At 41.9% G+C, this 13,545-nt stretch overlaps 1 protein-coding gene across 2 annotated transcripts in view; it reads right to left on the reverse strand.

Annotated features, from left to right (window-relative positions):
• The window catches only part of B3GLCT (beta 3-glucosyltransferase), a 113,025-nt gene that overhangs the window by 68,223 nt on the left and 31,257 nt on the right, over positions 1–13,545 (reverse strand). The gene's annotated exons all lie outside the window — the stretch shown is intronic.

Below are 13,545 nucleotides of genomic sequence, written 5' to 3' on the forward strand. Positions count from 1 at the left end.
ACAGAAAAGGGCAAGAAAATAAAAAGGTTGATTGCAGTAATTTAAACTTTTATGTCAATTCTAGTCATCTCTTTGAATCAAAGTCTGCTTTTATCAGCATCCACTGGTATCACAATCACTTTGAAGACAGAAAGCCTACTGAACTTTCAGTTGGTACTTCCTTGGAACGTATTTGTTATCAAGGCATGAATTCATATTTAAAGCAGTTAATAATTACTGAGAGCAAACAAATTTAAAACCAACATTCTAATTCATTAGTTGGTTCTTATACATATTCATCGTCCTCATTTGGGAAAGGGGTTTGATTCCAATATCACAGCTGAGTATTCTCACAATATTTTAAGAATGGAGAAGGGCCATTATTCTTAATATGGAGGGGAAATCATTAAAAATTTATATATAGAAATATTAATAGTATGAATGAAAAAGCTAACCTTTGAATGTGGATTAAAATAGGTGAATATTTAAAATATCATAAATAACCTTAATTATTCAGCAGATTTGGTTTTGAGCCATTTTAGTTTTTCTGCCTGAGTCGAAATAATTCAACAATTAAACTACATGCTGCTGGTCTTTCCCTTGTCAACAGACTATTTGCCAGTATTTGTCATTTGTCCTTAACTTCTAAAACTAGAAGTACACGAGTTTATGGTCTCATTCTGTCTCATTATTCAGACCACATGCTAAATTAGAAAGTAACAGCCAGCAGACTGGTTCAGTGTTAGGCAAAGGTTCTAAAAAACTGAACCTTTAAGACTGTTTCCATTTCAACTGTACGCCTAAATTCCAACTACTATATCATTCTGAGGCACTGAACTGAGCTTTTAGAACAACAAATAAATTATGGTGAAAATTAACATCTGTTTATTGTTACAATTTCTTCTGTAAGAGGTAGGTAGGTCTTATGAGGATAATAGAGATGTGTAATATGCTATTTGCAACATATATCAGACAGATTTATTAGCCTTTAGAAATCCAGTATTCATTTATGGTCCCCAGCAGGTTATATGTGATGTTATAATAACACACCTTCCAGGAATCTGAGGCTATATTACAAAAAAAGAGAAGATTCCTCTGGATACCTGTCTTAATCATTAAATGTCCTTTCCTAACAAGAAAAAATATTTATTGTTTAGAAATTTTTATTTTTATGAATGATTTACTTTGAAATGCATTACTAAGTCCATTTTATAGCTTATATAAATCTATTTTAACTAATAATTTGATCACTCACAAAAGGCTGTAAAGCTCAGTATTTAAGGACCTGAGCTTTGGAGCCAAAGTACTTGCCTCTGAATCCTGGCTCTACTTCTTCTGAGCCATGCAACCTGGGCAAGTTTCTTTTCCTAGTTGTGGCTCTGTCACCTCGTTCTCTCATGTGAGATGACAACAGCATTGGGGAGGAAGTGAGTTAACACATGCCAGGCACTTGGCATGTGGTAAGCATGTGACAACTATTAACATCATCAATTTTGCAATATTTTTTTGAGCAAATACTATATACCAGGTACTGTTCTAAGAACACAATAAACAAGCTGTAATAAGACAAGCAGAGTCCCTACCCTCTTAGATCTTATGGTCTCATTAGGGAGACAGGCAATAAGCAAATAAATCTACAATGTAATGTCAGGGATAGAGGCTATAAGGACAGAGCCACGTAAAGGGATAGACCGCACAGGACACTGTTTACCAACCAACACTGGTCTGCTACACAAGGGATCATGGCCCCACCTGTATGTCAGGAGGCAGCAAGGCAGAGAGAATAGGTTTTGGAGCACCTCAGAACTGAGGTACAGGACTGGCTCCACTATTTGATTAATCTCTCTAAGCCTCAGTTTCCTCTTTGCAAAAAGAAAATAACAGCAACTAATTCATAGTTAAATGAGCCGATGCTTCAAAACAGCATAGCATAGTGTATCAATATGAGCACTCGATAAAAGCCACAGTAACTATTATAGTTTCCAGCTCTCTCTACTCCAAACCCTGGGCCTATAAACTAGATGTCTCACTAATCCCTCAAACTCTACCTTTCCAAAAATGAACTCCTCATCTTAGCTGAGAATAGCTCATCCTCTTTTCTTCATCCATTCCCTAATACCCAGTGACACTCACGATGTACTGTCTCCTTCAGTGATAGTCCTCAAGCTGCCCAAGACAGGAGTCTACCAAACTCATACTACATTTCTTCAAGGCTTAGTTCAAATGCCATAACAAAGCCTTTACTGGCATTTCCATGTGGGGTCACGGCTTTCCTTGCCTATGTTCTCAGAGGGTCATGTTTGTGCTGAATCATACAGTAATTCAACCAGTGGAATGACCAGCTCCCCACTCTAGAATAAGCCTCCTGGAGGGCAAGCACCATTTCCAGCAATGGGCACTGGGAATGCCACAGTTTAGTGACCTACACCCTAGAGAGGCCATCCCTGCTGGGTATCACACACCACTGGCACCATGCTCATGGAGCTCCCACCTCCTCTGCACATTTGCATGTGCTGACTTTGGATTTGGCCTCCACTGTCACCACTAGACACTAATGCCACCCCAGGTGAGGGAGCCCTAAAGCTAACTGCTTCTTGAGGTTCCCAGTTCCACACTCATCCAACATGCCATGCTGGAAGGGAGGTCCTCCCTCCCCTGAGCTCGGGAATCCTGAGCACCTGGCCTCTGCCTCCCTTAATGGGACAAGCCCCAGCTCCCCCCAGACACAGGGTGTAGACTTCTCCAGGAAGCAAAGGGGTTCAAATGCTGGGCAGCCAAAGAGAGACAAATGGTCACGACACAGCCTTCCAAATAGTGTGAAGATTTCATTACTGGTGAGCAACTTGGCCTTGGGTCTCAACGTTCTATTTCCTGTGATGCATGAAGTTCTATATAAAGACACATGTATAAAAGATGTTTCTAAGAATGCTAGTTGTATATGTGAAAAAGGACAGTGTTATTTCAGTGAGAAAAAGTGTATATAAAAAAAAATTCTATTTTCTCCTGGGGCATCCTGCCCAGACCCTTGCCCAAAGTAAGTATTCAATCAATGAATGGACTGATAAATTTGCATCCAACAGCAATGTAATAAAGTCTCCAATTTAATAAATAATACGATTAACGCCTATCAATTTCTAAAAATAAAATTAACTTTTAGTAAGCCACTCAGCATCCAACTACTTTCACCTCACAAGTTTAATGATACACAGCATCAAAAAGCTGAGGCAATAAATCACACTCATGACTCTCAACCTTTTAATGAAGTAATTCACACAATCTCCATCAATTTAAAAAAATTCTAAAATTAGAAAACGCCAGGCCATCGTTCTCAAGCTTCTTTACAATAATCTATGAAAGGCTCTGCTAGCTCTCCTGGCTTAACAAATGAAAATCAGGTTCTGTTTTTTTGTTTGTTTTTTTTTTAACTAATGAGCCAAGGGCCTAACTCTTCTCAAGAAAATAATGATTTCCAAAACTTTCTGCAAACAGCAGGAAAAAATATAATTTGTAAGGTTGAGATTATGCCAGGTTTTAAATAAAGGGTTTATAGTTTCACCAAAAAAGGCTACAAAATTAGAAGTGTCTGTTCTCTTCAAAAGCTATATAGTTCAGGGTGGAGAAAGAATAGAGGTCTCTAAGCAGCTAAGTTAGCTCCATTTGGTCTAATGCAGAAAATGTAACCCAACCTCTGACCTCCCAACCTCTGCCCCCAATATGAAACCTACCCCTCTCCCCAAATATTCCTTCTACAGTGGCTTACTTCCCTGGTCCCCATCCAAAGTGATTCCCTGGCCAAGCATGACCCTGGCCTTGTGGTGAGGTGAAAGTTCCTACTTCAGTGTCTTCAAATGGTGCCTGGATCCTTGCTTTACTAGAACCTACTAAAAGCAATGCAATTATGCTTTATCTTCTCTCCTTCATTGCTTCTAATATAATCTTATGTAAAGTTCCTTTGGAGAACAATAATGGTGTTATACAGGTGTTACTATGCTTTTGAAGCTGTAGGAAAGATTATCTCAGCATCGGATGCCCTTGGTGGCTAGACCCCAGGTTCTAGAAGGGAAAAAACAAAAAGACTCTCAGTGACAGCTTTTCCATCACAGCATAAATTCAAGATACTTAATAGTATCACCTCCAGAGGCTAAGCTGTTTGGTCTCTTGTTTCATGTAATGAACAAAATATTTAATATAATAATGTTTACACAAATATCCACCCAAGAAGGAATTTTAAGTTAAAAAAACAGAGGTCAAATCATAGTTGACATAGATGCTGTGCACTTAAAAGGCATTTGAACAAAATAAACTCAAGCAGCTGATTTATTAGATCATCATACCAACTCTCCTTACAGGTTTCTGCTTATCTCATCCCCACTTTGCTTTTTATTTGCATACCCCTTTAAATAGTCAGTCTTCATCACTTCACATTACCCTTCCATCTGTGACACAGGGAGAAAAAAACCCAGGGGAAAAAAATAGCTCTTCTTCAAACTCTGTATTCTTCTAGGTGCAGATCTGCGTTTAGGAAGCCACAGTCATCAGCCCCATCCCCACTCTCACCAACCCTCCTTTCCATTCCCTACAATCTAAAAAGATCACATTCTACTCCCGACACACACTCTACTCATCCCACAAACTGTTCCTTACAAATTCCAGTTCCTACTTGGCATCCCAAAAGTAGGCCTTCCTGGCAATTCATGTGTTTATCTTCCAGAACTATGTTCTAAACATGTCCTCCAGCTAATTTTCCCTGTCTTTCCTACCTGATTTCACAGAAGTCTTCCCTCATTCAGGCTTTACACGCACACTTAGCACAGTGTCAGCTCACATTTCTTACATATTACTATAGAGCTTCAAACATGTATCGTCATTCTTGAGGCCCCCATGTGTTGTCTACAGATGTCTTTTTACATTCAAAAGTGTCTAATATAACCATAGATGCCCAATTAACATTTGTTGAGTAGACATTTTTTTCTTTTGAGATGGGGTATTGCTATGTTGCCCAAGGTGGTCTTAAACTCTTAGGTTCAAACAATCCTCCCGCCTCAGCCTCCTGAGTAAGTAGGACTACAGATGTTCCTGGCCCGTTGAGTAACTCCTTTAAAACACTGATTCGGTACTTGTAATTTCTGCTTTCTGATATACTCATTTATATTATGAAATAGTTACCATCTACCTTATAAGAACAAGAATACACTTTCTAAATTACTTTCTAATCCTTTGTGCCTGAGCAACCTAGAATGTTACTCTGTACATAGACTAGAATCTGATAAAGTCAGTCGAGTTACAGATTGGAAAGAACATATAATTATAAACTTTAGAGCCATAACTGCATGATGAGCTTCAAAACTGGAGATGGAAATGACCACTTACAATGACCTTTATTCTAGAAAACACGGGAAATGGCTTAACTCTTCTACTAACAACTCCAGATACAGTATTAAATATCAGATAAAAAGTTAGTTTAGGTTCTTTCTTGTTTTTATATTCACACTCTAATGATGAAAAATGTTTGTGTTTTTAATAAGGCTGCATTTTAGCACCTTGAGGCAAAACAGGCATAGGTAATGACTTGCCTAAGCAAAGAGAATGGCTGGAAGCAGATGCCTAGTCACAAAAATCACTAAATTTTTGCACCTTAATTTTTTGGCAGACTTTGTAGTCAAGTGCAACCTGACAGAGTAATGACTAAACAGCAGTTCTAGACATCTGGTATTGTGGGAGGAATATATATTTTGAGCTATCAGATAAATATTCAAATGATAAAACTTACTGCTGACTTCTCCCTCACCAAGCAACTTTTATGAATGTTCATGGTAGGCAAATCAATGAAGAAACCAAAACTGCAACCTGCATCCTTCATAGTTGGGGTACCAAGTGACATGAGGGTCCCAGACATCCTGTCCCTTAGAGGCACGGTGCATACCTGCCACACCAAGCTGCTGAGACACCCCTTTGAGGGTCAGCCTGCTCCCACCACAGCACTGGGATGCCCTGATTTCTGCCTCTTAGCTTTTCCCTTTCTCAGCTCTCATAGCTGAGGGAGCCATCAGTTCTTTCTCAAGAGCATGTCCATTTCCTAAAACAGCCTCCAGGGCGAAGTGGCTCACACCTATAATCCCAGCGCTTTGGGAGGACAAGGTCGGTGGATCACCTCAAGTCAGGGGTTTGAGACCAGTCTGACCAACACGGTGAAACTCCGTCTCTACTAAAAATACAAAAAAAAAAAAAACAGCCGGACATGGTATCGGGTACCTGTAATCCCAGCTATTCAGGAGGCTGAGGCAGGAGAATCGCTTGAATCCAGAAGGTAGAGGTTGCAGTGAGCTGAGATCGCACCATTGCACTCCAGCCTCAGCAACAAGAGCGGAAACTCTCCATCTCAAAAAAAAGACTCCAGTTAAGTTTTAACTGAAGAGCCCTCTTGCCTCTTTGAAGTGACTTTGCCTCCCTATGCTTTGTGAATTTCAGCATTTAACTCTCAGAAGTTGATCTTCTTTCTCTATTTTCATGTAGTTACAGGTCAAGTTATCTCATCACTACACCCCAAGTATTGTCTACAGACCCTATGTTAGCTGTCAGCCATTCCTGGATTTCTTTTTTTTTTTTTTTTTTTTTGAGTTGGGGTTTTTTTCTTTTTTCTTGTTTTTTTTTTTTTGTTTTTTTTAACCTCCTCTGCCTCCCAGGTCCAAGCAATTCTCCTGCCTCTGCATCCCAAGTGGCTGGGATTAGAGGGAGCTTGCCCACACCCAGCTAAGTTGTGTATTTTTGTATAGACAGAGTTTTGCCATGTTGGCCAGGCTGGTCTCAAACTCCTCAGGTCAGGTGATCTGCCAGCCTAGGCCTCCCAAGGTGCAGGCATGAACCACCACACCTAGCCCCATTCATGGATCTCTAAAGTGCTATTCATGGAATAAAGTCAACTCAATCATACATGTGGCATTAAAAAAAAAAAAAAAACAACAACTCTGTAAAAGAAAACACGATCCAGAATCAAGTATAACTGCAAACCCTAAAATCTTTCTGGACAGTTCAACTTCCAAAAGACTTGTTAATCCAAAAATGAAATTACCTAAGCCATAACAGCTCACTCTGGATCTTGTGGGCAAATTAAAGTTTTGTCATTAACTACTTCGGTGCTCTTAGCTGGCTTCCATCCAAGGAAAGAATTTCACAACAACAATAAGAGACTATCTTATAATTAAAGGGAAGCTTCCTTATTGCTTCAGTCTAGACTCTACTTACTATCACAGAAATTAAATGCTGGGGGTGGGGGGGGGTGCATTGCTTAACGATATTGGTTAATTATTTGCCTTTAAACGTAAAACCAATATTGCCACCTAGTGGCAATCTAAGTCCCCTACTCAACAGGTTGCCTAAACTGTAAATTGCAAATAAAGGACAATTAAATTAAGTATAAGCGTAATAATGTTAAACAGATAAATAGAAGAAAGTACTAAAAGAGTCAAATACTTGAAAGAAACGGAGCTATTCCTAAGCTTCAAAAGCTAAGGAAAACGAATCAATGGCAATACAGTTTCTAATGCTGTGTGTGTTTGGCAATCCACTAGGTGCTATGGGGGATGCAAAGAGTAGGGAACAGGTCCCACCTCCCTCTAGAGTCTGAAGACAGAACAAATACACTGAAGGACAAAGTACACCTTGGGGGTGCATACGTGAATTGCCAAATGAGCATCCCAGGAAACAGGGGTCTATAGATGATGTCCATCACAGTGGACTGAGGTTACCTGCAACAACACAGTCTGTCAGAAACCCTGAAGGCATTAGTAAGTGACATAAGCCAGTCACAAAGGGACAAATAACCTATTCATAAAACAGAAAGCAGAATGGTGGTAGCCAGGGGCTGGGGAAGAGAGAAATGGGGAGCTGTTCAATGGGTAAAGATTTTAGTTTGACAAGATGAATAACTTTTAGAGATCTGTTGCCCAACATGATTCCACTTAATACTGCTGAGTTGTACACTTAAAATGTAAATTGTATGTGTTTTTTATCACAATTAAAAACAAATAACAGTGGTGGTTTTAGCAACAACAAAACATGCTGAGTGGGACGCATCCCGAGGTCAGGACGCAGGCTGCAATCATGGTAAGTCAGGCAGCCGGAGACCCGCTAAGGCTCCTCCGGGAAACGTCGAATTACTGACGGCGATTGGACAGGCAGGTCCTCAGGTCTCCAGCATCCCACATTGCCCCACCTCTCCATATCCCTTCATACAGCCCTTCAGTGTGCTCTGACTCTGCCCAGCCCCTAGACACTGGTCTTCCCCCAGGGCCCATGGCTCCCCCTGGAAGCAGCACCTCAAGCTTCCAGCCACTACCTATGTATGTTGCTGACTCTCGAATCCACCATCTTCTGGCCAAAACTTTCTCCTGGGCACAAAACAAATATCCAGCCTCCAGCTGCTCACACCCTCACTTCAAATGTGACACCCAAAGTCATGTCACCCTTTAAACCTGAGAACCTGTCCTCAGCCTCACTCAGCAGCCCCACCACATCTGAGTCCCAGCTGGAAGCATCCCTGCCACTCTCTCCAGCCTGGGTCCATCTCCCACCATTGTGGCCCTGCAGCCCCCCTACATCACCCCCGGCCAGATCCATGGCCCTGTCCCCAGCCCAGGGCTTCTCAAACTGCTGTGGTGGAGGGCATGCAGTAGTCTGTGACCCCTCCCCCCCACCCCCCAAGCAGCAAGGACTGAGACTAGTCCCACAGCTTTAGAATGAGGTTCCTTGCCCCGTTCTGGCCATTCTCCCTCTGGCCACCAGGGGATGGCTTTGCATTTTTTGTGTGTGTGTTTTTTTTGTTTGTTTTTTGTTTTTGAGATTGAGTTTCACTTTTGTTGCCCAGGCTGGAGTGCAATGGCATGACCTCAGCTCACTGTGACTTCTGCCTCCCAGGTTCAAGGGATTCTCCTGCCTCGGCCTCCCAAGTAGCTGGGATTACAGGCACCCACCACCAAGTCTGGGTAATTTTTTGTATTTTTAGTAGAGACAGGGTTTCACCATTTTGGTTAGGCTGATCTTGAACTCCTGACCTCAGGTGATCCACCTGCTTCGGCCTCCCAAAGTGCTGAGATTATAGGCACGAGCCACTGTGTCCGGCTGGGATGGTTTTAAAACACAAACTCTACTGGGTCTACTCCCTAACAGCACTCCCTGGTAGTAATCCTCAACCAAGTGGAACTTTAAATTATAATAGTGACCAGGGTCACTGCTTCATGTATTGCCAGAGGCGAGAGATGCTAAATGACTTGTATACCAAAAAGATACACCTCAGGCTGCCAGGAGAGCCCTTGGAAAGGCCTGGCTCCCCAGAGGACATATAATTCTGCATGACCATGTTCCCTCCTGACTTCCCAGGCCTGTGGCCCACACTGCCGCCCTCACCATCCACTGGCCCAGGACAGCATCAATGCCCACACACCTGTGCTCCACTTCTCACCTGACCACCTTACCTGCTATCCTCCTTACCCAAGAAGCTCTCCCCCTCCCACCTCAGCCTCAACCTAGCTAGTTCCTAATAGGTAGGCTCAGTTCCAAGCTCAGCTCTTTCAGAAATCCCTGCTTGAACACCACATCCCCTCCTCAGCTCCCCTGCGCCACATCACCATGGTAGGGGCAAAGTACACCCTTCTATCACTGCTCTTGCACCTTGCTTGAAAACTGCCTGCTGATGGCCTTTCTCCTCACTGGGACTGTGCATTCTTCAAGTACAAAGACTATCTCTTGTTGATCTTTGCATCCCCAGTGCTTTGCCCACAGTATGTCTTCAAATATCAAAAGAATGAACGAGAGGTTCATAGATAAATTCTGCAGACTAGGCGAGTCCTTGATACAGAAACAAAATCCAGACTTTGGCAGAGATATCGATTTGTCCCCCAGTATCCATGCTCCCTTCTCCCTTCTAAAGATCAGAACCCCTTGAGTTCTGGCTGAACCTAGGGCCATCCAACCAGACATCCCCCTTCCCAGCCCAGGTCTACCCACATGATATGCCCTAGACCCAGGTACATAAAGGGACACAACATATACAACTTCAAGGTACAAGATCCTTAAAAGGAAGCAGCTTGGCCTCCACATGCTGGAATGCAGAAGGTAGGTCAGCTTCAACCAGGCAGGACAAGACACTTCATCTAAGCCAAAGGACAGGGGAACCCAGAGCAGAGCCGCCTCCCCAGGCCCCCACTGACTAGACTGTTGGGTGGAGAGAAGTACATCTTCCATCTTTTTTTTTTTTTTTTTAATTTTTGTTTCAATACTGAAAGATTTCCATCTGCTTTAAGTCACTGTTGTGTTAAAGTACTCAAGTGAATCTTCTGGTTTTTTTCATACTATCTCCAAAAGATTTAATTAATCATGAGATCACATTTTTCTAGCACCAGCTCATACCTTTTTTTCAACTCTTCTTCCTAAACCCTGTGACTTCACTAAGAGAAATAAATAGCAATTTTATTTTTAAGAGGAAGGGAGGTTGGCCATTATCCATTTAAGAGTTAACAGGAATAAAATACGTAACTTATTTAAATTTTCACTTTCATTTGACAAATTTTTAGAGTCAATTCAATTGCCATATGCTGAACACCTACTATGTTCAAGGTGCTATGGAAGGATCAAAAGAAGTGACTGCCTTCAAAGAACTTGTGATTTAATACAGCGTGTATGTGTATGCATGCGTATGTACAGCCGAAGGTCCACACTGTATGTAAGAGAAATACAAGGAAACTTATATTACAACAGAGAAGAAAGTAACTCTGGGAAAGAAAATATCATGATTTTCAAGGATTCAATGCTTGGTTTTGAATAATTAAAAACTCATAAGACACAGTCTATTCTCTGCTCTCAAAATTTGTAAAAGAGACAGGTAAATAATACACAATGAAAAGTATATAACAGAAGTTTGTACAAGTTACAGAAGTGGTACCAAAAAGGAAGTAGCTTAGCACTGTGGGTCAAGATGGTGCATAGAAAACCTTTATGGGGAATACATGAGCTTGACAAGAAGACAGGATCTACAATACGCAAAGCCACAGGGACTGAGCATGGGATATGGTCTGAATCTGCATCCCCACCCAAATCTCATGTGGAATTGTACTCCCCAGTGTTGGAAGTGGGGCCTGGTGGGAGGTGACTGGATCATGGGGGCAGTTTCTCGTAGTTTAACATCATCTCCCTCGGTGTTGCTGTGAAGAAAGTGAGTTACTGAGAGATGTGGTTGCTTAAAAGTGTGTAGCACCTCCCCGCTCGCTCTCTCCCTCCTGCTCCGGCCACGTGAGATGTGCCTGCTTCCGGTTCACCTTCTGCCATGATTGAAAGTTTTCTGAGGCCTCCCCAGAAGCTGCCATGCTTCAATATGGAACCATGATCCAATTAAACCTCTTTTCTTTATAAATGACCCAGTCCCAGTTGTTTCTTTATAGCCATGCAAGGATGGACTAATATGGCAAGTGATCCTAGAACCATAAAACGTTTGAAGTTACTGGCAAATAGAGGACAAGGCGGTGAGCGGCAGATGATGAAGCTGGGATCCAGGGATAGGAACTTCAGTTAATAGGCTCTGGTGCAACTGCCCTGGCACAAGGGGACGAGCAATGGGGGTTCCTTCTGCTCTGCTAGATCCACACCTGCTCAGCTGCCTACCACTTTGCCTCAACCCTGACAAACACCAAAGAGAAGCTACAACACACGTTATCCATTCCTAAATACCACTACCAAGTTCAGCTTACACGGGAACCTCTAACCATCCTCCCCAGAGCCTAGAGTCAGTTTTAAGCATCCAGTGCTCTTGCACCTGGGCTCTATTCTTTGCAAAGCCCCAGGGCCTCTCAAAAAAGCAGGCACACCCAGGCCCCAGCAGCACCCTCTCAACTCTCATTTTTTCCTAAGAGAAAGAAGGAGGAACACTTTATAATTCTATTGCTTCCCACCAAAAGGTATCCACATGCCTTATCCCCACTGTAAACCAAGTCCCAGGAAACTTGCCCTGCTCGAAGGTGCTCTGAAAACTACTCTTCCTAGAAGAATAAAACGGGAAAGGCAGGTAGAGAGCCAGCAATGAATATCCATTTGCACAGAAATAAAATTGGCCAAAAATAAGATAAAATAAGAGTAGATGAACAGCAGAGGAAGTACAGGGGCATATTCAATTGACGAGGCTTGCCTGGTCAGGGGTGTCGCTATCCATACCAATGGCAAGGACTATTGGTATGGATTAAATGGGGAAGATACGTAGTCTAAAAAACACAAACCTGTCTCTGCAAGATGGACGGTACTTCTGGGAACAGGGACACATGCAGGTGACATAGGGAAAAGCGTGCTCTTAATTCATATGAGTAAGCAATGCCTAACTGTGCTTCTGATGCCATCACTGATCACATAATTTGGGGTAATTGCCAAGGTCTGACTACGCAAAATTCAGTTAGAGCTTCCCTGGACCCACCTGAGGGAAGGATTATCTGGGCTCCTGGCTCCTCCTCCTCCCTGCAGCAGCCTGCACTTGGCCACCCCACTGTTACCTCCAGCAGGGCAGGTGGAGGAAGCCAGCCAGTCAAGGTGCTGCATGTCTGCCTCTCTAATAAAATCCGGGAAGGTTTAGTAGAAGAAAATCTCCAAAAGTTAGGTTTCCAGAAAAAAGAACAATTTTTAACTTATTAAGCTGCTCCTATCTCTGACTACTGAAAACCAGTCTATCTATAGCATGAATTTCTTTCCTCTCCCTTGAGAAAGTATGATGGTTCAAGTACAGCAACCCAGAGAACCTGGCCTTGCAGGGACGCAGGACAGTTTGATACAGTTCATATATAAAGCATTTAAAGATTAAACACAATAAACCTTATTCCAAGCAGTTCCTTGCGTTGAATACTGTAAAGGCTGTTTATGTTTCCACTGACATTTCTGACCCTTTATTTTCCAGTACACATGAAGAGAAAGAAAGCAGCGATCTGTCATGTACTTATGTCTCTTGTCAAAGAGTTCCTTCCTGGGAGAACAAAGGGATGGCACTTATCTATAGGCAAGCACTTTGGTCTTGAAGGCCATCACAACATGGTACAGAGGTCTTGATGGACTGACTTAGCTAAAGGAGGAAACCACCTGTAGGGCAGCACAAGGTAGATCCTCCCTCACCCCAAACCTACAGCATTATTCACAGCAGCTTTAGATTCTGTTCATGCCTATTTTAAATGTTATTAAAAGGTACCTGCATACATAGATTTTTCTCTACATAATCCTTCTGGAATATTACATTATAAATCAAATCAAAAGTTAAATTAATGACATCCAATTAAAAAAGTAGATTAAGAGACTCATAAAGCACTGCACTAAGATTAATGAAAATGTTATTCCAACATGAAAATTGCCTTAGAACTTGTTACCAAAATTTTGAACATTAATTATCTCTATTTTAAGCCTTGCCTTTAAAAAGTTATTTCTTCTACTTTCTTTTATCATACTTCGTGACAAATCCACAGTTGCCCCACACAATTATACAGTTCTCTTAAATTTCTATATATATGTGTGTGTATATATATATATACATACACACACACACACACA

Source organism: Cebus imitator, unplaced genomic scaffold (genome assembly GCF_001604975.1).
Source record: "Cebus imitator isolate Cc_AM_T3 unplaced genomic scaffold, Cebus_imitator-1.0 Scaffold678, whole genome shotgun sequence".
NCBI lineage: Eukaryota > Metazoa > Chordata > Mammalia > Primates > Cebidae > Cebus > Cebus imitator.